The 26,674-nt window shown below is 37.6% G+C and overlaps 1 long non-coding RNA gene across 2 annotated transcripts; it reads right to left on the bottom strand.

Annotated features, from left to right (window-relative positions):
* On the bottom strand, positions 1-26,674 carry LOC140610613 (uncharacterized). Of its 2 annotated transcripts, none has more exons than XR_012012201.1 (4): positions 26,580-26,674; positions 5,243-5,361; positions 2,408-2,470; positions 1-188 (listed from the first exon to the last, which is right to left on the bottom strand). It is a non-coding gene; the product is annotated as an uncharacterized lncRNA (long non-coding RNA). The 2 variants fall into 2 exon arrangements; XR_012012200.1 differs by having other exon boundaries at positions 5,078-5,361.

The following is a 26,674-nucleotide window of genomic DNA, read 5'->3' on the forward strand; positions in this document are numbered from 1 at the left end:
CTTTTTATTTTCAGAATCCATGGGGTCCATACTATGTCCCACTTACTAGGTCAAATCCAAACCCCCTGTTCTTGTTAACCTCTGAGCTCTCTTCACTTTTCCTTCCTGATGTGCTGCCTTTCCTCCCTGGCATTCCTGGAACATGTTGTTTTCGGCTACATTCTTCTGTCTTCCTCATTTTTCAAATCCTACAATCAGATCCCTGAATTATAACCCATTCCTAACAATTGATAATAGCAGAGTGAATACTAACAGTTAGTACTTCCATTTATATTATTACATGCCATTTGAGCATCTTCTAAAAATCTATTTTTCTAATTCTCCTTCAATCTTGGGAATTCGGATGTTATTATTGTCATTGTAAATGATGAAATTGGAGTGCAATATTCCATGGGTCAAGCAGCTGAAAACACGGAGCTGGAATTTTTTAGTGTGTTTCAGTGCTGACCCGGTCCCACTCTGAAGTGAAATTGTTGCACTTTATTGCCCCTGTGAATGACCCAAATTTATTTTATTCAGTAAACATTCATTGAGCATCTCTGCAAAGCTAATTACAGCATTTGTGGTTGGGTATTAAAAAAATATATATGACACAGTTATATGGAAAAATCTCTGGATGTCCAAATAGTAAGGGTAAAGGGGAACACTGAATGTGAGGCAGAGAACCATGAATAACAATGCAAGACCTCACACATGTGGAAAATTCTGAAATATTTTTCCACTTACAAGAGATAAATGGACATGGTACTGATGGCTAATTTTCTCTTCACTTTGGTAACTCTAAAGATTCAGCTCAATAAGACTGAATTAATTCAATGGAAGAAGAGATTCAAAAACCAATGTTTGTGAAGTCTCCCCATTTCTAACAAGGTGTTTTTAACCAAAGAGCTATCATTATTGCATAGTTGTCTAGATTATCTCTGACCATTCTCCTACCTCATGAATATGTAGAAAGTTTCTCCATTAAAACCTTCTCCATGGTGGTCCATGCCAGTCTAAGCACTCCTCTCAGGGACAATCACAGCTCAGAGGGCCATGTGCATTCTGCTATGTCTATCACTGTAAATTTTCCCCCAATGAGGTATATTCTTAAAGTTGTACCATAGAGGACTAGTCATATATATGTGTGTGTGTTCCCTTTGTAGGACTCCACCCACTTAAATAGAACAAAAATAACTTATTGTTTTAAAATGCACTCCACCTTATACTCACTATTAATAATAGTCACATTTTTGACACCCACTATAGAGAAAGTGTTGTACATACAAGACATCCAATATTAAAAACAATCTTTCAGGGTAAGTGTTATTAACATCTATTTGTTCCAGTGAGGGCTATGAAGTTCAAGGGATTATGTTAGTTCTCTCTATGTTATATATTGAGAGTCTATTGCATGCTAGAACTTGCAGATACAGCTGTGATCTAAATGGTCATAACCTTTGTATTCAAGGAATGAGCATGAGAGCCAAAGATCCATTCAAACAGTATGTAGTTAACTATATATTGTGACATGTTATAAAGCCAAATAAATGGTAGAGGATTTATTTGGAGGATCAAAGGAGATACAAATGAGAAAGTGACAGTTGCAAAAATATCCATTCCTAAATGAAAATCAGAAAGATCGGGTCACCTAAGTGGCTTAGTTGGTGAGTGTCTGCGTTCCGCTAAGGTCATGATCCCAGGGTCCTGGGATAGAGGCCTGCACTGGGCTCTCTGCTCAGCGGGAAGCCTGCTTCTCCTTCTCACTCTGCTGCTCCCCCTGCTTTGTGCTCTCTCACTCTCTCAGTCAGAGAAATAAATAAAATCTTAAAAAAAAAAAAAAAAGGTCAGAAAGGTGAATTGCATGGGAGTGGAGGAATAATCCAGATAGCAAACTAGCTCACTGAAAATATTTAAGGTAGGGAAATTCCTGAAGAAAAGGAAGAAATCACAAAAGGCAGAGGATCTGGGGGCTAGCAGGAGTTGGAGAATGCCATGAGATGAAATTAAAAATTTAGGAAAGAGTCATTTGCTGCAGGGCTTTCCCTACCATCCAAGGATTATATTCTAAGGATAACAGAAAGAGAATTAAAAGTTTTAGTGGACAAAATGGTAAGATCAGATTTGCATTTTGACAAACTCATTCAAGATGCTCCATAGGGGAATAATCTAGGAACAGAGATTGGGAGCAGGTCTGTCTCATTCTAAAGCTGGGCTCTCTCCACTACACCTCACTGCCTCTAACATCCTTTATTGTATTTGCTTTCCAGATCAAACCTGTGGAGGTAGAAAAAGCAGGAATTATTATTCACTTTTATACATCTTGACAGTAGTTTAAAAAAAAAAAAGTGTATAAGGCCAAGATCTTTTTACTGCCAGTGACAAAATGATATGGTTATTGAGTTAATGAGTAATGGCTAAGAATTACCATGGACCTCTCCAGTGCCATGTTCTGTACCAAGCATCTTGTGTTTATTAACTCCTTGAAATCCTAGAAAAAAATAATGATGAGAATTTACTTCCAAGTATCTGAAGAAGAAGCTATGGCCCAGAAAAATGAAATAACTTCCTCAAGTTCAGATAGCTAATACAGTTCAGAGCCATTTGATTCCAGAATTTAAATTCATGGTCACACCTCTCTTCTGGGTTAGACATACTATACTGGATCCTTCCTCAGCAGCACCACACTTATATCAGCTCCTTTTGTCTACATACAAATTGGCAAGATTCACTCTTCCTTATGCAATTGTTTGATATGAGGGTCATCCTCAATATTAACTTTAATGACTGTTAGATAGACTCGATAACTCTGTTAGTAGACATCGGAGGCTTAGTAGTATGTATGGCATTTTTCATTCCGATTTTACTGTTTTGGCTTTTTTGTTGCAAGCAATAAATGAATATTCATAGTGATGATAAAGTGATACGATATTACAGCTGAGCATAATGCAAAATATCCATAAAGGTCCTTGGACACAAATTGTAGACAAATATAAATGTTCTCACTAAACCCCTGAGAAGTAAAAGCAAAGCAATCTTTCTTAATAAACAGTACTTCATTCTCAGAGTAAGTATGTACTATGAAGTTATATGTCCTGCTGTTCGTTAGCTTGAATTAACACATACCGTTTGGTTGCTCCCAATGAAAAATAAGGTTTTCTTGCCTATAAACGTGAATATTCTCTACGTGTTCAATAAATGCTCCCCAATTAAAAAAATATATATACTGTAAATTACCATTTCATTGCATACTATATTACATAATTGGATGTTGGAGTCAGCTTCGAATTTATCAGAGCAATAAATACTATAAACAATTGTTAAGTGTACATTAAACCTGAATTTAATTAAAATTAGTTTAAAGCGCTATTTTTTTTTTTTTATTCATATAATGGATTTTTAGATGTCGAGACAAGTGCGGGTGTCTCCTGCCCTTACAAGTCATCTTCACTCCTGGCCTGAATGATTATCCTATGATCAGGGATGAACATATTAAGGAAGGGGAGTAAATATAAATGAACATGTTGGTGCAATAAAGGGGAAAAAACCCAGACTGATGATCTCTTTGAGCTCTTGAACTATGTCTGAAATCACCTTCCTCAGGACTTTTAATGAGTAAAATTAAAAGTACCTTTTTTTTCCCACTGTTAATTAGGCTTTCTCTAACTTACTGATCTTTGTATTTTAATTGGTAGAGACAGTGTACCTCCTCCCCCAAAAAAGTACTGAAATGTTAGCATCTCCAAGTCAGAAACAGCAATAATATAGCTCTGGAAAGAGACAATTCTCTGTCTTAAATGAACCAAATAAGCCAGAGATTGTCACCTAAACATTGCTACTCCCAGCCTCCTACCTTCTTCCCCACTTAGCATTGTGTCTGACATATGGTATTTGGTAAATGTTATTTTAATTAAGTTATTTAATGGGGAGGCAGTGGTGAAGTGAGGAGATCTAAAAACTGGCAGACATTCATCCTGGAGCAGCTCTATCCCAGGGCTCAGGATTCCCCACTGTTATGATGGCACATGCCTCCAGCACGTGCCTTCTCTTTACTGACTAAATTATAGATCTTGGCACCAGCTATAGGAATTGGAACCATTCCTGGCTTCGCGAATAATGTACCAACTGGAGCATGATGTATATACCTTCATTAACAAAATTGGGGCATGGTATTCAATAAACTTTCCCAACTACTGCTTCATTGTCTGTCAATTTCAGTTTAACCAGAGCTATTTTTAGCTACGGAGTAAATTGTTTAATACTGGCAGGGAGCTTGGTGTGGTGGTTATGCCAAAAGTCTTAATTAAGCATCAAAGAACCATGTTATTTATATAAGCTTTAAAGAATGTTGTTTGGGCTTCAAGCAAGTAATACTATGAATTTCCTTGAGATGGGACAGCTTATGACAAAATTAAGATAGTCTCCTGACTTAGAAAATAAATTTCACTGGTTTCTCTTTATCTATTCTACATTTCAAGATCATGATATATGAACTGATTCATTAATCCATGGAGTCAATGGTTGATTTATTCGTTAAGGGAAATATCCAACCGAGATGAGCTCATCGCAGAAAACGTTTTCAGTCAATATTGAAGTCAGTTTTTTAATGGTTTACTGAGTAGTTTCCCTAAGGGTTTTATTACTATTTTTCTTCCTATATTTTTTGTAACTCAGGAGGTTCTTAACCTAGAGCCAGTGAGTATTCTTAGAGGAACACGAATCCCCTGATATTGAATACAGAATTTTGAAGTCAGAGTCAGAGATTGGCTCTAATCCTCAAAGCTCTTAACTGTAACAATCAAAAATTAATAAACAATGCTCTAAACCCTCATCTGGGACATTTTAAGCATCTGTAGTTTTAATGAATATACTGATACATTTCAAATATATATCAAAGACACTAGTCTAACTTTACTCATTCTGTAGACCCTCTCAAGAAAATACTGAAAACATCTATAATTCTCTTAAACTCCTTAGAATTGCCCCATCTTTTACCTAATCACTAAAGCCACATATCAAGAAAAATAGGTCTGCAACATTTTTCTCTTCATTCACCTCACGCATATACACAGCAAGTTCTGTGTACAATAACTCTTACATGTGTGACAAATGTCCCCATTTTTCTTCATTGTCATGTCCACTTTTTTGCTCCAGTCTTCATATGCTCCTGCCAGGACCAGTGCAATAGCTTCCAAATCAGTTTTCCTAACTCCAGTGTTCTCTGCTAAATTTAGTCTCCATAGAGCTATCTGAATGGTCTTACCAACATGCAAACCTGACATGACCATGTCATTCCTTCCTAATTATGCTTTCATGGCTGCCTCATTTATAGGGTAGGCTCTCTTCAACAGACATCTTGGATTCCTTCCCAGATAAGTCACTCTGAAATTGGAAAAGACATGAATTATGAAACCCCAAATCCATATATTCCTTGTAAGCATGTAAACATACCCACGTATTTTCTATTAAGTTTTACCAAGATAAAGCAAAGACATAATTAGAACAACCAGCATTTTGCAACCTACCTTCCATTCCAGCCCATTTTATTTTTAAAGATATTGATATAACACAAACACAGACATACAGACACACTCAGAGAAAGTTGAAAGAAAGACCATTATTTTTATTTCTTTTTGCTTTCTTCATTTTGAGGATTTGCTAATTTTATTCAGAAGTAGGGATGTCCATCAGTTACATTTTGCAAAGCCAACAATTATGGGAAACAAATTTTGAGTAATGCATTTTGGTTATTTTTTTTATATACCCAGGCAATTTACTGCCCTATGAAATATATTTAAAATGTAGGCTTATCAGGAGAAACTATTTTTCTGACCTCTTTATTTCTTATCAGACACTTCCTGAACTTTTAAATAGCATTTTCATTTTCTATGTACTCAGCAGTAATTCTAAGAGTAAAGTACTCTACATTTAAATCTTGCCTTTCATTCTCAGTTCTCGTGTTTGGAGGGAACACGTGGTTTTAAATTATAACGTGCGACAGCAGTTAGAAAACCTATTGATACTGACAAAAATAGTAATAAGAGAAAGTTGGTTTTTCCACCTATCATGTTTGAATACAATCCAGTTGGAAAGATTTTCTTTTCCTAAGGGCAACTAACCAGCAGGTTTTACACTGATACGCTTTGGTAATATAAATTGAAGTTAGGCATTTACAGCATACTGTACAAAATATCTAATTCCTCTAGGACCCGGGAAAAGCCTCATTTGAAATTTGCATAATCCATCAATGGTAAAGGATCACTCAGAGGCAGAAGCAGAAGGAACACAAGGTGAAGGCATTTTTCATGCACTGTGAATTTTGAACTTTGCATTTGTTTAGATTTAATAAGAAAATGGAATTAAATTTTACCATGTCTAGAAATGTCTTAAAATGACCATTTTCATGAAACTCCTGTCACATGCATACTAATTTGGGTGAGTTAATATTCATCAATTCCGTTTATTTAGTAACCATCTCCTGGCTCCTGCTACTAGTACTCCAAGTACTGAGTTATATCCTAGTATTTCATAGGTTAATAACATAGAGACAGACTCTATGTTCCAGGATCTCGTATGTTAATAAGGGAGAATGTTATATACATAACTACAACAAAGTGTGCCAGTGCAGCAATTAATGTAAACAATAAGCACTGCATGGATTCTTATGAAATAAACAGGGACAGTTTTCACAATATTTTCATCAGTTTGATGAAAGGATTGAAATCTTAGAGTAGATAAGGGGTTCACTGAGTCACAGTATTTGAGAGGATGTTAGAAAGTAGAAAAGAAAGTGTAAAGTATCCTCTGAATTGAGAAGGCACTTAGAGACTTAGAAATGAAGGAGGCGACTCTATATGGCCCACACAGTGTTTTATTCTCAGTAATTTACTGACAGGGAGGATGGGATGGATGACAACCTAGTAGCTGTGCAGCTATTCGCCACAAAGCCTAGACCTTAGTCTACAGATTTTATAGAGCAAAGAGATGCATAGGAAGGCATTGTAGAGAGATCAGAGGGTCTGCAAGCACTTCAAAGGGTTTGCATGCACTTCATTGACAGCTAACACTTAACAGAGACCTCTTGTGGCACAATCTGGGCATCAGGGAGAGGAAACACTATGTTATCCCTCACAGATTCATGGGAGGCCAAAGTAAGCCTCCTGGCATTCTGGCCTTGGTGGTTGTTTCTAAATCATGCATGTTAATTTCCAAGGGGCCCAGAACAAGTAGCTCCAAGAGACACCCTTGAACAGCTATGAACAAGATGGAGAACCAGAGATGGAGTTAATATAAAAAGCACTCCCAGGGGGAAAACTGGGTAACAATGTATCTACCAGACACTACTGGGAAGAGCATTCTAAATACAGAGAAGATTCTGTGAATAGATACAGAGTTATGGACAATGTGATTTTTAAAAGAGAATTGTAAAAATGTTATTTCTTATTATTTCTGGGAAAATGATACATAAAGAAGAGTAGTAGAAGGTGAAGCCCAGTGTGAGACTGTGGGCAGGTGAGGGTGCAATTTCATTTTACAAAAACATATTTGGGATTAATTCTAATTGCATGTGATGGGACAAGTAATGTGATTCTATATGGCTGTAAAAATGAACTATTTAGCAGCAAAAATAAACTAGCATGTTAAGCATGGAAATGTTTATATTTGCATTTGAGAGAAATTATTTAACTATCACATGGAGAATTGTCTGAAGAAAGGAGAGAGCACAAGCAGAAAACAAAAGCAAACAAAACAACCAATAAAAAAACCCATCTAGAAAAAAAAAAAAAATCTAGAAGCTTATTTCCAAAGTCAAGCCTAGCTTTACCAACTTACGTAGTAGGATAGGAAAGAAGGTAAAGACAAAATCTATTAGATTTGATAACTCTGATTATAGCACCACAAAATATTTGTTACCTAATTGGGTTTATTAGTATGAATACCTATGCTCCTTTTATTATTTTCTATAGTGTTAAGCTCAAAGGTTTTGTGATTTTAAAAAAATTATTTATGCATGTATTTATTTATATACTTATTTAGAGCAGGCACATGTGCATGCATGAGTCATGGGAAAGATAGAGAGAGAGGGAGAATCTTGAGCAGACTCCATGCTGAGTGGAGCCCAATGTAGGGCTTGATCCTAGGACCCAGAAATCATGACCTGAGCCAAAATCAAAAGTTGGATACTAACCAACGGAGCCACAGGGGGACCCTGGACTTTGTGATTTTTAGAACAGATCCTCTCTCATTCCACAAATAAAGGAACATAAAAAGAGAAAGATATCAGGACATTGTGGTTCTGTGAGGATGACTGAAATAATGGAGCATGGCATCTAAGCTTCACCACAAAGAACAAGCACAGAGAGGAGCCCAAAAGAGTGAGATCAGCAAGTTGGGAAAGGACAAGAAGCTCAGGTGAAGTGAAAGAAATAATGGAAGAAAAATGTAATGAAATGAGGGACTGGCAAACAAAGATCTGCAGTCATATATCTTCACTGAGCTTTTCAGCAGTGGAGACATTCCAGGTGATGGCAAAACACGGAGTGATATCTCAAAATAAAAATCTCAGGACTAGAAAATCAATAACACGCGAGACTAGATTCTTTGATGTATTGTGTATTGTCAGTTTTGAAAACCTTAGGAAAATGACTAGAGTTGCGTGGGGAAGAACATGATGAGCCTGATGGCAAAATGCTCTATGAAAATGGAATGATACAGAGTCAGAAGTTGGCAGTGGCAGAGAAGCACTTAGATAACATGATCCTCCAAACAGGAAAATGCTTGACACAGAGTGCAAATGAAATCGTTTGAAAAAGAAAGTAAAAATTCAGGGAATAATGACAATAATATTTATTAAGAGCATAATATTAATTAAGATCTGAGTCAGGTGATATGATAAAATTTATATAGTTCAGTTTTGCCCCCAAGGATTTCCTATGCTTTTTAGAAGAGCAGAGCTTTATGGCCATGAGGGTCCTCCATAGGGCAGGTGAGCTATGGGATTATGTTCTAGATGGTACCTAGAGAACCAGGAAGGAGAAATATCAACAGATTAGGCATCATGAGGGTTTGATTACTGTTCTTATTCTAGTAGCCCATAATACATCAATATTTTTTTTTTAAGAGAGAGGAAGAGACAAAAAACTCCCTCTGAAGCTTACTTCCTCCTAGTGGAGACATTTCATATCATGGTTTTAGCCTCATGTCTCACCCACCATCAGGAATGTGGCAATGTTTATGGTCAGTGAGTCAATGACAAGAATGATCTTTGCTATTGGTCTCAATGACAACACACAGGAAAAGCTGTTTGACTCTGAATCATCTGTCCCTCGTGTAGGAATTAAAAGCAAAGGATCTACATTATCATTTCGGTGAATGTAAATAATGCCTTTGCCATTCTATGCTTTTGTTGTTGTTGTTGTTTTTTAATTTTTCAAACATGCTACAGAATTATTCTGTAATCTGCTTTCATCTGTATTAAAACATGTTGATGAGACAGCGGAACCATTATTTACCCTTCCAAAGTGTCCTAAGTATTCTCCTAGTTCCTACTTAGAATGACTCATGATTGCTTGAGATAATCTTCAGGAGTCAAGGGACATCAGAACATTTCAACAGAGTTCTTCATCAAAACCGAAATGGTTCTAGCTCATCTAAATCACAACATATAGTGCTCATATTAGGATGTCCACGACAATCATATTAATACCTCTATCTTAGCATCCATCACCGTAAGAACAATGTGTCATTTATTTACCCAAGATTTATGCTAAGTAATAGTATTGGGATACGATGGTAGAAAAAGAGAACAACAATAATGCCAGTGAAACTTACCTAAAACAGGAGGAAGTCTGAAATGTTTCCCTTGCCATTGTGTTTCAGAATAGCCTTTAAATAGAATCCCTTCCTGTCTCTGAATTATTGTAGAGTAATAACAAAACCCACTCAAGTCAGAAAGCCTTGATTCCAGTATCTCATCTTATCAAACAATGTGACTGCAGGCAAATCTGATTCTTACTCTAGACTTCTCTTTTGAGGGAACATGAGGCGTGGAGGCAATGACTTCTCAAGTAAAAATTCTGTGATTGTTAATTGAACACAAGCAGGAAGGCAGAATTAGATGGATTTGAGAAACAAATTGTAGCAAAAGAGGAAGAATTATATATTTTCCAGAACTGTGATCCACAAGAACACCTAAAATTCAGATATCTAGATATAGGTAGATATAGATACACACAAAAACATATATATATATACACACATATATTTAAATTAAAGCAGATAAGAACTGTTTCTCTAAGAATTAGAGCTAAAGAAATAATACAGTTGAGAGGAAAGATATAGTTTAGAGACTCGGGAGGGCTTTCACTTAAACTCTGTGACCAAGATACTTTTTGTCCCTCTTACTGGTCTTTTGAATCATTTTGCATTTTTGTTCCAAGCGTTCTCTCTCACCGCTAAATGGTAATACCAATTCTTGCCATTTACTGTTCAGAAAAGTGGGTAGGATCAATGAGATGATATTTATCAAGTCTTTGGGCTCTTTGGAAGGTAGGACTATATAAATATCATATACTGCACTCAAGTATATAGAAGAGAATTGCTCTAGACTTCAAATTCTCCAGGGAGTTACCCATATAATGGAATCTGTCTCAGTGAAATGGAGATTAATGAAAAACAAGTGCTATTGGAAAGTTTGTAGTGTGTCATGCCAAGGTTCTACCTCCAGTGATGAAACATGCTTTCATATCCGCACTCATTTTTACAATGAGAAGTGAATAGAAGTGCCTTTGGTAAGTTTGTCTTATGGAATTAGGCAGCTAGATATCTATTTTTAATAGTACAAACGAAATTAAAATTTGTTGTTTGTGTTTTGTTTGGAGCAAAATAGGTGATTGGTAATCAATTTGAGTGGTTTCTCTCCTTTTAAAATAAAAAATTAATCATCTTTATCTATTCTGAAGTCTCAGAGGATACTGTGTATTAAAGACATCAATTAATTAATTAAACTAAAATTAATTAAGTACAGTTACCTTCTATTTACCAAGGACACTGCTAAACAAGAAATAGATGACCTGTGTCCCCCTTGAGTTTTCCAAGCACTTAATACAGGTAGTCAAAGGACAAGTGAGAATATTTCCTTTTTTTCTTTTCTTATACTCTGAGCACTTTAAAGGGTATGCGTATGGTAGGCATGAGTATGCCAAAATCTTCAAAGGAATGAACCAGTTCTCCTAACCTTGAAAGCTCAGACAACAACAGAGATGTACGACTAGAGACATGAAAAGATTTAAAATGTAATCAGAACAGATCCTAAAAGGGTTTAGGGCAGGCTTGCAAAGGTGCTCTATTAGAACTAATGCAATAGCTTTTGCCTTAGATTTATCTGGTGCAGATTCTGACTGGCTACATTTCCAAATTTGTAGCTGACACAAGGGAGAATTTGCATGAAATGCAAGTAAGAATGGGGGAAGTGCATTATGCAACTTATGGGGAGAGGCGTAGAGTGACCTTCACATCCCATTTAGATCACAGAACCTCTTGGTAAATTCTCTTGTTTTCTAAATTAATGTAATTCTCCAGTCCATCCCTCTGAGAGCAGCTACTTTTTGTTTCCCAGAGCATCAGATGAAAAAGGGATTAAGGAACTGCAGAATAAAGACAACTTTGTTGTGAGCTAAAAATGCCCTCAGAGGAACATGCGTGTTACCCCAGAGGGAGCAAGGAATTGAATGTTTCTTCCTTTTGAAATAATGGCTAGCTCTATGGAGATGGAAAAAGGACTGACAGATCCTTTTTCCGGCTGGAAGAAAAGAAATGCAAGTGCATGATTGGCTTGGTGACATTGATTTAAAATTTATTCATAAAACTATTCAATCATTTATTCAACAAATATATACTGAGAACTTACAAGCAAGATGACTGTTGTCAACTATCAAGGTAAAGTTGTTAAAACAACCAAAAAGAGTTTATTTGCTTATGCCTCTATTTTTTCAAGAGGGTAATAAAAAGACATGAAACAAGAAAACAAGTGATAAGGCAATTTCAGCTGGTAGTGAGTTCTATGAAAGGAATAAATTAAAAGAGTGTACCACATGGAACTATTTTATATAGAATGTCCAGGAAAGCCTCTCTGAGGAGAAATGGTCTCAATGACAAGAAAGAGGCCAAGGGCACAAGTGGAGCAGAGCCTGCCACACTAAGGGACAGTAAGTACAAAGATCCTGAGGCTGGTGGCATCTGCTTAGATCAGAGGTCCACTAAAAGCCAGTGACAAAAAAAAAAAAAAAAAAAATGCTGTCTGAAATGGATGTGAGGAGGTGGGGAGGAGCCAAACAATGGAGGAAATTTAGAAATTGAAAAGTTTCCATCTTTTCAAAAATTATTTAATGGGGCTTCTAGGCATCTCAGTTGGTTAAGTGTCTGCCTTTATCTCAGATCAGGATTCCAGGGTCCTGGGATCCAGCCATGCACGAAGCGCCCTGCTCAGTGGGAAGCTTGCTTCTCCTGCTCTCTCTCCCGCTCCCCCTGCTTGTGCTCTCTCTTTCTCTCTCTCATATAAATAATTTAAAAAAAAATATTTCATAAGCTTATAGCAGTCAAAATAGTAGCCCCAGAATGTCTGTCTTAATCCCTGGCTCTATGAATATGTTACCTTACATGACAAAGGGGAATTAAGGTCGTTAACCAGATGACCTTAAAATGGAAGTTTATTCTGCATTATTCAGGTGGGCCCAATGTCATCACAGGGGTGCTTAAAAGTGGAAGCAAAAGGTAGAAGAGTCAGTGTCGGAGTGATAGAGCTTGGCAAAGACTGGATATTCCATTGCTGACTTGGCAGATGGAAAGCCTAGGAATGCAGGCAGCCTCTAGAAGTGAAGCATCTAGAAGCTGGAAAAAAAAAAGAAAAGAAAAGAAAGAAAGAAGAAAGAAAGAAAGAAAGAAAGAAAGAAAGAAAGAAAGAAAGAAAGAAAGAAAGAAAGAAAGAAAGAAGAAAGAAAGAGAAAGAAAGAAGAAAGAGAAAAGAAAGAAAGAAAGAAAGAAAGAAAGAAAGAAAGAAAGAAAGAAAGAAAGAAAGAAAGATTCTTCCCTAGAGTTTCCAGAGAGAATGCAGTTTGGATTGTAGCTCAGAGAGACTCATTTGGATTTCTGAGCTCCAGGACTGAGAGAATATATTTGTGATCCTTTAAGTCACCGATTGTATGACATTTTGTTATTGAGACAATCGGAAGCTAATACAGAGCCAAAGTAAGATTTTGAGTCAAGGACTGGCTTAGTCTTATTTAAATGTGACCCTATCATTCTGACTGTTCTTTGAGAATTACAAGGATGCAAAAGTAGAAAGAATAATTAAGAGGCTACTGCAGTAGACCAGATGTAAGATAATGTAGTTATAATGGGGTAGAGTCACTGGAGAAAACAAAAATTTCAGATAGGTTTTTCCAAATACAGCTATCTTTTTTGAGGAATTGGAGTTTGCAGAAGAGAAATAGAGAAGTCTGTCCTCGACTTTTGAATGAAACATTTGAAGGGATGAAGATACTATTTGCTGAGTCAAAAGCAACAAAGGGGAGGATTTAGGTGAAAAGAGCTCTTTTAAGCGTATTAACTTTAAGATGTATATTGCAGATATACACATTTGGAATTTAGGGGAGAGATTAGAGCAATAAAAATAACTGTGCTAGTAACTAATATGCTAATAACTCTGCATAAAGATACCTTTGTGTCATGGTACTGAGTTAATCATTCCTGGGAGAGACTACTGGGACTCTGTTAGATTTCTGAGTAATAACTTTTCTTCAGTTAGTGGAAACACAAGATGGGATTGATGTACAGGATGGTCTAGAATCCAAAGCCTGTAAATACAATGAATGGCTTTTTCCACATTATCTTTTGAATTCAAGTCTTCTAAATACTCACTGAAGATCTCTAACTCTTCTTCTATTGGCTTAGGGAAAAAGAAGCTGGGAGGCTTAATAGGTATACATCTAAGTCTCTCTTTTGCTTTCTTGATTGGAGTTCAACAGCTTTAAAGGTAGAATCACATGATGGCAGTCTTGAAGAAAGCATGGTCTAAGCCCTTGTTCTAGACTATTGGATTTGGTACTCACTCTAGCTGCAGATTTGAGAGTCTAAACCAAATATGAATTTGCATTGTATATAACAAGGAAGTCGTAAATGGAAGATTGAACAGTTTATAAAATGCATTAATTCAAAGAGGCAAGCAAATTGAAACATGGAAATTAGGCAATAAAATAGAAAGTTGAGCATAAAAGTCTGATTTAAATATAATCAATAGGTCATAGAGATATTCCCTGAAGCACTGGGCCAGAAATCCCCAACTCTTTGGTATTAAGATCATCTTCGTGTATGGTCATATAGAATGGACTAAAGAATAAAAGGATAAGACACCAAAGAAAAGATGATTGATCTTAATATTTTCCATGGATTAACCTAGTCTATAGTTTTATTATTGTGGTCTTGGGTTCTGTGACAGCCTCTGAGTTTCTGAACATAGCACTGTGTGTGCGTGCGTGCGTGTGTGTGTATGAGAGATTAAGAAAGATTTGTTATAAAGAATTGGCTAATGCGATTATGGAAGCTTGCAACCCTCAAGATCTACAAGAGGAGTCAACAAGTCGGTGGCCCAGGACAGTTGATAATGTAGTTTCTAGGCTGAGTTTGGAGACCTGAGAAATGTGAGAGCTGATGGTGCAGTTCCAGTCCAAAAGCCAGCAGGCTTGAGACTCAGGAAGAGCCACTGCTTGAATTAGAACCCAACGGCAGAAAAGAAATGCAACATCCCACTTCAAAGACAGTCAGGCAAGAAGTCTCTTACTCCGGGGAAGGTCGCCCTTTCTGTTTTATTCAGGCTTTCTACTGATCAGGTGAGGCATGCCCACTGTAGGGAGGGCACTCCGCTTTACTCAGTCTACTGATGTAAATGTTAATCTTATTCAGAACACCTCACAGACATACCCATTTATTTGATGTTTGATCAAATATCTGGGCACCCTGTAGCTCTGTTACACTGACAAATAAAATAAACCATCATCCATGGGGATGTCGGAAAACCAACAGAGACAATAGAAAAAAGTAATGGAAAAGAAGTAGGGTAGGCAGGGTCCAAATACATCCAGAGTCAGTGAGTGTCATTGCCCTGAGTGCAACTTTTGTCTGTGTGCCTTTTGTAGTGCAGAAACACTATGGAAGAGGTAGTTTCCGGGCCCCGGCAGCAGTGATTCTAAATGTTGGCAGGTGTACTAAATAGTACTGTGACATTGGGCACTTAGTAAACCACCCTGAACCATATGTTCTTTATGTGTAAATGAGGAACATAATGATATCTGCCTTCAAAATTCATAGAATAAAATGATAATATATGTAGCACACGGAGCATATTGGTATATGAATCTGAAAAATATTTTCTGAAGTTAACATTTGTATCAATGTCCTTGTTTGTATTAGCAGGTTGGATCTTTTAGAAAAGCCCAGGATGAAGGTGAAATTCACTTCATCAAATGCCTTCTCATCACTGGACTTATTTTCATTTTAAGGGATTTGTTCACATATTTCTTCTCTTTTTAGAAATTGTACTTTTTTTGTAGAAATCAATAGTCTACAACAAGCAGATATCACCAAAACACTAGAGCTCACATATTCCTGCAAAGCTTTGCTGATCCCCCCAGCATTTATTATGTATCTGATTGTGTGGGGTGGGTAATCCTCCTATTACATTTAAAATTAAAGTAACCACTTTGGTCTGATAATGTCACAGAAGGTTTTATAGCACAAGAAAGGCATGAGCTGCTTTTGATGGAGACTGATATCACAGGATGGGAGAGAATTAGAAGTGGTATTTCCCATATCTTTTCTCATCTTCCACCAAGTAGCGATTCTCTCATATTGTACAGTATCCATTTCCCTTTATCCTAAATGAAAAGTTTAGAAATACAAAATGAAAGTTTTTTTTTAAATCAATTGTGAACAATGTTATACATGTTCAATGATTTTATGCTTCTTGTTTTTCAAAAAGTAGCATCTGCTATGTTCTCACCTGGGTAGAGGCAGTGAACTAGGTGTGTTACAATGCTCACCCCACCGCCAACCCGTCCTGGGCCAGAGTCAGCATATAAATGTTGCAGCCCAAAGATCTGCTAGTAGGAGAGGTCTAGGGAGCAGTATGAATCATTATTCAGTGGCTTCCAGAGAGAGTTGCCCTGACAAATCAATAGTGAATTTTCTAAGCGGGAGTAGAAAAAAAAATGCAAAAGAATGCTCTGAGCAATGTTCTAAGGTTAGGGATGAGGAGCTAGGCTCTGGAGCTAAATAGCTTGGAGTTCTAATCCTGGGTACAGCATGAAACAGTTACATAACAATTGGCTTATTAGTTAATATCATGGGCAGTAAATTTCTTCATAGGGGTACTTCATATGCAAGATTGCTTAAGACAGTGAGACAATATATGGAAAGAACCTGACAATTATTGTTAACTTTTTTTTTTATTACTTAGAACATCCTTACACATGTATTTTTCCTAGGGAGCAGAAACACATCTTAGATTGTTGGACAGGCTTGCTCAGGATGTCATCATCCTGTTGCTTTGATAAGGACTCTAAGTAGTATGGCTGAAATTGGAATTACTCAACCAGATTCACTAGCCACATATTCCAATGTTAAACATTGTCACAGACCACATGGGCATGGAATAAGCCTCACAGATGGACACTGTGGCTATGACCCCTAGAAAATGTTAATCTATATACAGAAAAACCATTTCCTGGGCTGGTCACACAAAGTTTTTTGGCTAATAATGGAAAAGCTCCATTCAGCCTGTTCTTTGCAAATGTTTTCAGTGGGATTGGGGGGCAGGATGTCTACCTCCGTGTTTGGCTGAAGACTCAGACGTGGGATATCAGGTAAGTCCAGACTATTTTTAGAGCATAGTAAGAGGAATTTGGATGATCAATGTTTCAAAATGTTAGCAAAAATGAAAACAAAAAAGAATACATTCAAATGTAAGAAGTGAAGAGGAGAAGTTCAATACCTAAGTAGTTGCAAAGAATTAGGTGAATAAAATACAAATGGTAATTTTAGCAAGATTCAAACAAAAGAACAAAAAGAAGTACTTTCCAGCATTTAATATTCATAATTGTTAACTGACAAATTTATAAACAGATTTATAATTTTCCACATCCAGATAGCAAAATCATAGTCAAGAGCAATCTTCAGATATCCAGGTTCTTTGTTTCCAAGGCCTATTTTCTGCAAATAGTACCATTTCCTCAACAAACAATACCAAGACAGGCCAGTGGGAAGGGATCAGACTTGTGCCATTTCTCAGCTTCTTGGTTTCCTACTGTTGGAAGCAGCCCTGAGTCTGAGCGCACTTCATGTCCTGAGTTAGCCTCCTCTGTAGGGCGAGAATATCAGGAGCTGCAATTCTATCGGGTGGGGTGCCTTGAAGTTGAGCCTCTACTAAGCAATACTTCTCATTTCACATGAAGGAGGCAAAGGGCTGTGACAAACTAAACAATAAATGCATGAAGAAGATCAGGGGGGTATTTTTAGTTTGATTTTCCCAATGACCACCTTCATAAGGAGAACCAGACCAAAGATGCTGTTAAATCTTGTCTTTCAACTCAAATATGCCATAACAGGTATAATATGAAAGGAAGAATAGCACAGATATTATGAATCTCTATAAAGAGGAGATGAAATTCAGAGAATGGAACAGAAATATTTCTGTTCCCTGCACGCACACCTCGTGTCCAATAATCTTGCGAGTACTAAGGTCAGCAGAGATATTCTTTGGGAAGAAAAAAGGTGAGAACCATCACCTATATCTGACTCATCTGGAAATCTAGGAGTTGGCGGTCTTAACATGATTTCTGCTTACAAATGCAGAGGTGAGGAAGCAAAGAATAGTGTAGAAGAATCCACATTTGTTTTGAGCTCAAGTGAAGTCAACAACATTTAGCAAAGAGAGTGGGCAAATGTTTCCACCTGTCCCAAGCAGGGCTGGGCTGTAGCATTGTCACTAACAATGCTATAGGATATAGATTTATAATAGGAGTTAGAACAATTTGGGGAAGAGATAAAAATGAAGATCTAAAAGTGTCGGGGAGGGGGGGTATAGGCTGAAAGAAAGAGTAATTAATTAATCCTTCAATCTGAGAAGCCAACTTCTTCCAGAGCCAGAGGTGGGACCATAATGGGACAGTTTGTGTGGAGGTCTACTAGAATCCACTCTTTTAGTGCAACACTGACCTCTGTGGATCTACAGAGGTGTGGTGGGACTGACAATGCTGTTTGCCGGCAGAACCAGTAGTTGGGAAGAAAACCGCACATAAACCAGAGGAGAATGAGAATAATCTGAAGCCCCCCCATGACCTGTGCATCCTTTTCCCCCTGCACCTGGCAGCAGAAACACCTTCAGAAGAAAATTGCAGATTCACTTCTGTCTTCCAAACCTCACACACATACCTCCTGTAGCCAATTCCAATTTGGTACCACAGAGGGAAGGAGATTCCAGTTGATATAGTTGTGAGCATAACAAAGGTAACAGCACGTTCCACCATTCCACACCAGGACTGATTGGCAGAGTGTGAACACAGCAGTAGAAGGACGTGGGTGGCATTCACTTTTGAGGGAAGGCCTCATAGCTACAATCCTGTGGGGTCTCTGACATCATGGATGTGGAACAGAGGTAAATTCCTGGGAGCCACCAAGAAAAACTGCCAAGGCTGAAAAGAGTCAATTATTTGGAAGTCAGCTGCTTTCTAGTATTACTATAGGATTGATAATCAGAAGAGCTCAAAGTCAAGAACACCCTCAACACACACACACACACACACACACACACACACACACACAGTACCCTGCTGGCTTGGCAATACCTGGGGAAGCTTTGACTGTACAGCAGAGTGACCAAAGGAACTTCTCTGAGGCTGTGTCTAAATGTTAAATGGGCATGACCTCGTTCCCTTGAGCAAACTGCCAGGCATGAGCTCGCCAAGCTCTTTTGTCATTGTTGCAATAGAGTCCAACCAAGGCTAGAAGAGACTTGATGATGAAAACGGAAATTGTACTAGGACTAAATTTGAAGGGAAAAAAATTGCTGGATTGAGCTAGGCTACCTTGAATCCACAAGATCCATTTTTTCAACACGAAGCAGAAACAGGACATTCTGAGATAATGTCAGTTCTAAAGAAAGTGAATATTTTGAACAAATAAATCTATGACTTTAGACTGTTTAAATCACCATGGGGACTTCCTTCAGGCTATGTTGTCAGTGCTGAATGGACATGACCTCTTTCTCTTGAGTACACTGCTGAGCGTGAGCTTGCCGACTCATCAACCCCCTGCTTTAGGCTTCTAAGCTGCTCTCACAGGGACGAGTCTAAGTCTGTTTCTCCAGCCCCAGTTTTGTGCATTCCTACACCCTTTTTATCCTCAAAGGCTGGTGCTGCTATAGCTCCTGCATGTTGTGCCCCAGAGTCTGCTCCCAATATGACATTTACAGAAGCCAGAAGAACATTTCCCCTCAGTGGTTTACATTCCAATGACTGACACGAAGTCCCTTTAAATATCTGCTAAGTTTGGAGCCTTTCCATTGGCTTAAACTTCTTTTATACAAAATGGAAAGTGATTTCATCTTAAATACGGGTAAAATGCTGCACCATGCTCAGAGAGATTAAAAAGCTTAGAAAGAAATTTGCCACAAGGATTCTGGAAAGGAAATTATCAAAATGTGCAATTCTAATACCTTACAGAGAGACTCTTAAAATTTTCTACAAATGTTTAGGTCAAGGGTTATACTAGAATGCATAATTTGAACTTCTATAAGAAATGGACACCTAACGTGCACAAATAGAAACACTCCAATCACACAACCCTGCTGATTGCTTCAGTGGGTCCTAAAATGACACTTGTGTATACTTTCAGGAGATTATTTAAGAGACCCAAATAGGACCACTCACTGTATTTACCTTGTCATATCATAGTTCTACACAATATAGTAATCTAAACACTAAAATTATGCCAGATTTCCTGTTATAATGTCCATTTTTATGAGGATAATGAGAAAAAATATGAAAAATATTTTAAGTCAACAGTGCATCAAATTACACCACATACTGTTTTTTTTTTTATTTAGATCTATTTGTAGATCAATAAATGTTGCCCTGTTGCTCTTTTTCCAAACAACCAATTCTGTATGATTTTTGCTAAGGTTTTTTTCTTCCTCAAAATAAAAACCTAACACAATCAGAGAAAACATAAGTTGTAGTAATATCTGGGGAAAATATATTGATATATTTCCTTCAAGTAATGCTACCCTAGTTGCTGGATAAGATCTGCCCAGGAGAAATGGATATAAATTGTAAGTAGCTGGATTATTGATTTTAAAGAAAAGTTGTGAAAATAATTTGGATGAACACGAATTCAGTTGATCCTGATTCTAGCCCTGGGATATCTGATTGTGAATCATCCCTTAACAGACCCTTTCATAGCTGTTGAGAAAAAAGTAATTATCTGTTTATATTCTTCAAATTAAAGGATGATTAGGAAATTACTTCTTTCCAAAATGCCTCTATTTAAAGCTACCACTGTGCTTAAAATCTTATCATAGACTTATTCGTTCTTCTAAAATACTATCCCCTCTTTACAAAGAAAATGAACAGGGGGATCCCTGGGTGGCTCAGCGGTCTAGCGTCTGCCTTTGGCCCGGGGTGTGATCCTGGAGTTCCAGGATCGAGTCCCGCACCTGGGGCCTGCTTCTCCCTCTGCCTGTGTCTCTGCCTCTCTCTCTCTCTCTCTCTCTGTGTCTCTCATGTATGAATAAATAAATAAAATCTTTTAAAAAATGAACATAAGAATAGCATGGATCATTACCTTTTGCTGAGCACTTACTATGTGCCAGAAATTCTGTTAAATCCATCAAGAGCAATGTTTCATATAATACTTGGAGCAAAACTATGAGGAAAGTAGTAAATTACCTTCATCTTACAGATGAGAAAATTAAAGCTTAAAGAAGTTTATATACATATATTTGTCATTGGGAGGAGTACCCTTCCTGCTCTGATTGTCAACATTCTATTTAGTGTTCAATATAAAGCTTACTATGAGTCTCACAGGTAAATCTAATTTCTATGTCAGCTCTTCTTACTGTATAATAGCTCATATTATATTGATTCAAAATAGTTTTTTATTTCCGTATCCTCTGCTCAGCTACATTTTATAATCCAGTGAATATATGTTTTGTATTTATTATGATTGTTGTTGCTATTCTTAGTGTGCTAAGCATTGAATATGATGCCACTTGCATATTTGGCGCTCTACACATGTTTTCTGGATGAAAATCTATAAAATTAAAATTAACATCAGCATCTTCTTCTAAGGGCTCATGCTGTTTTCTTTTATAACTGGCAAAATGTAGGGTGGCATGAAAAACTTCAATGCCAGAGATGAATAAATATGTATTATTCAGTTATAAAAGCAGAAAAAACTAAAAGGGTAATGTGAATCTGCCTTGGCTTGACCTTCGAACAGACCTGTTTATTGCTGGATTGATCAAAATCAAGCAGGTTAGGTGGTGATGACAAAGAAGAGTGGTCAAAGCCCTCACGGTTGGTGGACCGAACTCAAGTGTAACTTGGTTTCAAGTTGAAATCTGAACAAATTACATTAAAGGATCAACTATAATATATCCATAAGATGAAAAGAGCAGGGAAGAGGAAACAATGGAAGCAAGATTTTGGAAGCTGTAAAATAGATGCATAAGGAACAACACTCTAGACTGGGGATTTGAAAATATTTTCTACAGCGTCAACTAGTAAATACATTTGCTCTGTGCACCATCTAGTCTCTGTCATGATTACTCAACAGTGTCATCGTTGTTTGAAAGTGGCCACATTCTATCTAAATGAATGGGTAGAGCTCTGTCCTAATAAAACTTTATTTATCAAAACAGATGACAAGCAGACAGGTTGTAGTCTGAGGTCTCCTGCTGAAAATCCACAGACCTATGAAGTCACAGTGGAAGAAGTTCAGAAACAGTCTAATTTAGACCCAAGAGTGACAGAAGGGTTCTGGAATTGGCAACGATAGGTAATCCTAAATGTGGTGTGCACCCCATCTCATATAACCCGGCAATTCCCTTCTACCATGTGATAAAACCATGAGAATACAACTCTGAAAGGACAGATCAGCAGGAACCTGCCCTGGAGATCGCCAGGACTAGGTGAAAGCAGTGGTAATCTTCTGAAAGAAGAGCCTGGCAAGAGCTTTTATGCCCTCCATTTCCAGTACTTGGCTTTAGCAGGCTTGCAGCCTCCTCTACCCTCCAGGAAAGACACTGAAAGAAATTTTATCCGATCCATAAAATCTAGCTCCAAAGAATATATTCAAGTTAGTTGTGGATCCTGCAATGGATGCTATAGTCATTTTAATTCACAGTCAAATTATTGGGACTTCATCAAGATAAGAAGCTTCTGCACAGTAAAAGAAACAGTCAACAAAACTAAAAGACAACAGAATGGGAGAAGATATTTGCAAATGACGTATCAGATAAAGGGCTAGTTTCCAAGACCTATAAAGAACTTATTAAACTCAACAGCAAAGAAACAAACAATCCAATCATGAAATGGGCAAAAGACATGAACAGAAATTTCACAGAAGACATATACATGGCCAAGAAGCACGTGAGAAAATGCTCCGCATCAATGGTCATCAGGGAAATACAAATCAAAACCAGAACATAAAGACTCCTAACTCTGGGAAATGAACTAGGGGTGGTGGAAGAGGAGGAGGGCAGGGGGTGGGGGTGAATGGGTGACGGGCGCTGAGGGAGCACTTATGGGATGAGCACTGGGTGTTATTCTGTATGTTGGCAAATTGAACACCAATAAAAAATGAATTTATTATTAAAAAAAACAAAAACAAACAAACAAAAAAACAAAACCACAATGAGATCCCACCTCACACCAGTGAGAATGGGGAAAATTAACAAGGCAGGAAACCAGAAATGTTGGAGAGGACGTGGAGAAAGGGGAACCCTCTTGCACTGTTGGTGGGAATGTGAACTGGTGCAGCCACTCTGGAAAACTGTGTGGAGGTTCCTCAAAGAGTTAAAAATAGATCTGCCCTATGACTCAGCAATTGCACTGCTGGGGATTTACCCCAAAGATACAGATGCAGTGACATGCCGGGACACCTGCACCCCGATGTTTATAGCAGCAATGTTCACAATAGCCAAACTGTGGGAGGAGCCTCAGTGTCCTGATGGATAAAGAAGCTGTGGTTTATGTATACAATGGAATATTCCTCAGCCATTATAAATGACAAATACCCACTATTTGCTTTGACATGGAGGGACCTGCAGGGTATTGTGCTGAGTGAAATAAGTCAGTCTGAAAAGGACAAACATTATATGGTCTCATTCAATTGGGGAATGAGTGAAAAATTCGTGAAAGGGAATAAAGGGAAAATTAGTGAAAGGGAATAAAGGGAAAGGGGAGAAAATGAGTGAAAATATAGTGAGGGTGACAAAACATGAGAGACACCTAACTCTGGGAAATGAACAAGGGGTAGTGGAAGGGGAAGTGGGCAGGGGGTTGGGGTGACTGGGTGATGGTCACTGAGGGGGGCACTTGACGAGATGAATACTGGGTGTTATGTTATATGTTGGCAAATTGAGCTCTAATAAAAAATGAAAAATAATAATAAAAAAGATCTCAAAAAAATAATAATTCACAGTCAAGCCCATCAATAAGTGTGGCAGCCATACAACAAAAAGTGGTATCTAAAATGAAATATTCAGAGAAGAAAAAAAAAACAGTGTTTTGAAATTTACATACATTATCATAAGTTTGAAATCAGTAAATGGTGGCCAGTGACTCAGTGGGATAAGCATCTGACTCTTGATTTCCGCTTAGGTCATAATCTCAGGGTCATGGGATGGAGCTTTATGTCAGGCTCCATGCTGAGCATGGAGTCTGCTTGATATTTTCTCTCCCTCTCTCCTTCTCTCTCTCCTCCTTTGTCCCTCCCTCATTCCCTGCTTGTTCATGCTCTTTCTCTCTCCCCAAAATTAACTAACTAACTAACTAACTAACTAACTAACTAAATAAATAAATAAATAAAATCAATAAAATATTGAGAATAAATATAAGGTGTAGAGTTTTCTCAGAAAGTCCATCAAAACCACCAGGGGCACCTGGGTGGCTCAGTGGTTGAGCCTCTCTGCCTTCGGCTCAGGGTGTGATCCTGGGGTTCAGGATAGAGTCCCACAGAGGGTTCCCTGGGAGGAGCCTGCTTCTGTCTCTCTCATGAATAAAGAAATAAAATATTTTTTAAAAAAGAAAAACAACAAAAAGTATATATAAATTTTTTTTAAATATTTGAAAGTATAGAATCTGTCGAGATGTTACTGAATCTGAATAATAGGGAATTAAAGAATGAGAAAAAGAAAAAAATGAAGGAAGAATAAATAATTCAACATATTTTTTTTTCAGAACTTAAACTCATGCATTTATAGATTAAAATGACCCAACAAGTGACAGGACTGTAGCTAAAAAGGACCTATGCCAGGGCATATTATCATGAAATTTAGAACAATGGGAGGGGAAACAGAATATCCTGAGCGTGTTCAGAGACCTAGAAAAAGAAAGCAGAGAAAAACAAGTCAAAATCAGATTACAAGTACAGGGTCAAGAACTAAGAATGACAAGATGACCACAAAGAAAACTACAACTGACACATCACTGTTAAACGACTGAATATCAAAATTAAGGAAAAGATAATGAAAGGAGACACAAATAAAAATATCATGCTACATATAATCATGCTGGATTAAAGTACTGACAAATAAATTCCCATTTTCTCCCTCAAGAAGAACATTCTGACCTATCCAGCAGAAAACAGACTGTTCCAAGATCAAGTTCCTTGACAAATCTTCAAATTTACATGAAGTTACTTACTCAAGGTTGTCTATGTTTTCATCCATGTTTGTCATATTTTCCTTTCAGTCCTTGAATATATGAATAATATCTGCTTTAACATTTTTTCACCTAATTATAAAATCCCAAGCATTTGAATTTCAAATATAGGTGATATTTTGAGTATGTCTAGGAGTTTTCTATTGTACGTTGCACAGCATAGATGAATTACATCATCTTCCTTAAGTTATTGAGTTCTGTTCTGGCCGACTGATAAAATAGAGATGCTATCTTTTGGTGTGGCTAGGTCGGCTTCAGGTTTTACCTCAGTACTGGAGTGTGCCCTTACTTTATCTCTAATGCTGGGCTCTTCTAGGGTCTCAGATGACTACCTAAGGTGTTCAGTTCAATCTCTGTGATCTGGTTGTACTATTATCGCTTCAGCGTCCCTACAATGCACATTTCTGCAACTGGTGATCCCTGTTAGGCCCTCATTCTCTCTCCCTCCATGTGTTTCTTGTCCATTAGCCGAGAACCTATGATGAATGCCCACACGAACAACTGTGGTCTACTCTCTGTGCAGTCCCCTCTCTTTGGTTATGTTCTGCCTTAAACTCGGGCTACTTCAGCAGTTCAGAATTCTTAGTTCTGTTCTTACAGGTCACTGACCCCAGTGCTCTGCTTTGAATCCACTTCCATGTTCTGTGCTGGAAAAGTACCCCATGACAGAAATTTGTACACATCGTGGGGGTGATCATGGAGCTCACTCTTCATGGTTCCCATTTGCCTAGGATCACAGTCTGCACTGCCTATTGTTCGAACTCCTTGACATTACTGCCCAACAATTTCTCAATTTTAAGGAATACATGACTGGGAAGGCAAGTCTGTTAACCAGTTATATTCCTATGGCTGGAAGCAGAGGACTCGGTTTATAATTTAAAAGATAAACTTGGGACACCTGGGTGGCTCAGCGGTTGAGCATCTGCCTTTGGCTCAGAGCATGATCCCAGAGTCCCAGGATCCAGTCCCACATCCGGCTCCCTGAATGGAGCCTGCTTCTCCCCCTGCCTATGCTTCTGCTTTTCTCTGTATGTGTGTCTATCATGAATAAATAAATAAATAAATTAATTAATTAATTAATTAATAAATACTTTTAAAAAAAGAAAAACAACTTTATTTTGCTTTTAATATTTACAATATAGAATAGCATTAGAAGATCTAATGCTGGGTATCCAGGGTAATTTCGTTCTTTCCAGACTTCACTCTTTTCCTCCACTCACCTTACAAAGGGAATTTTTATATTAGCCCTAGAAATATGACCCTGCATAGCCATCTGACATAATCTCATGGAAATAAGATGTGTAGGCCTGTAGCTTATTAGCTACCTGGTGAAATTTGAAGGTCTTTGTTCTTTTCCCTGTAAACCTGACCAATAACAATTCCTTGGCAGTAACTGAGTTGAATTGATTTGTTTCCGGCCTATTGGAGCATCTCTTCAGTTTCTGTAACTATGCACCTGTAAGACCTCCAAGTCATCTTATGAACTGCTTTTATGAATGTTACTCAGCTAATAATCATCCTAATAATGGCGGTATCCACAAGCTGTTATCTCAAACCACTTTTTGTCTTCTTAAAGTTCTCATGTCTTATCATTATCTTCCTTACCGCTATCAGCACGCGTTCTTGCTCTTTCCTAATTATTTGATCTTCAGTGACAGAAAGGATGAGTTGCTATTTGTTAGACTTGCTCAGGATGTTCT

The sequence above is a fragment of the Canis lupus genome, chromosome 2 (genome assembly GCF_048164855.1).
Source record: "Canis lupus baileyi chromosome 2, mCanLup2.hap1, whole genome shotgun sequence".
Lineage (NCBI taxonomy): Eukaryota > Metazoa > Chordata > Mammalia > Carnivora > Canidae > Canis > Canis lupus.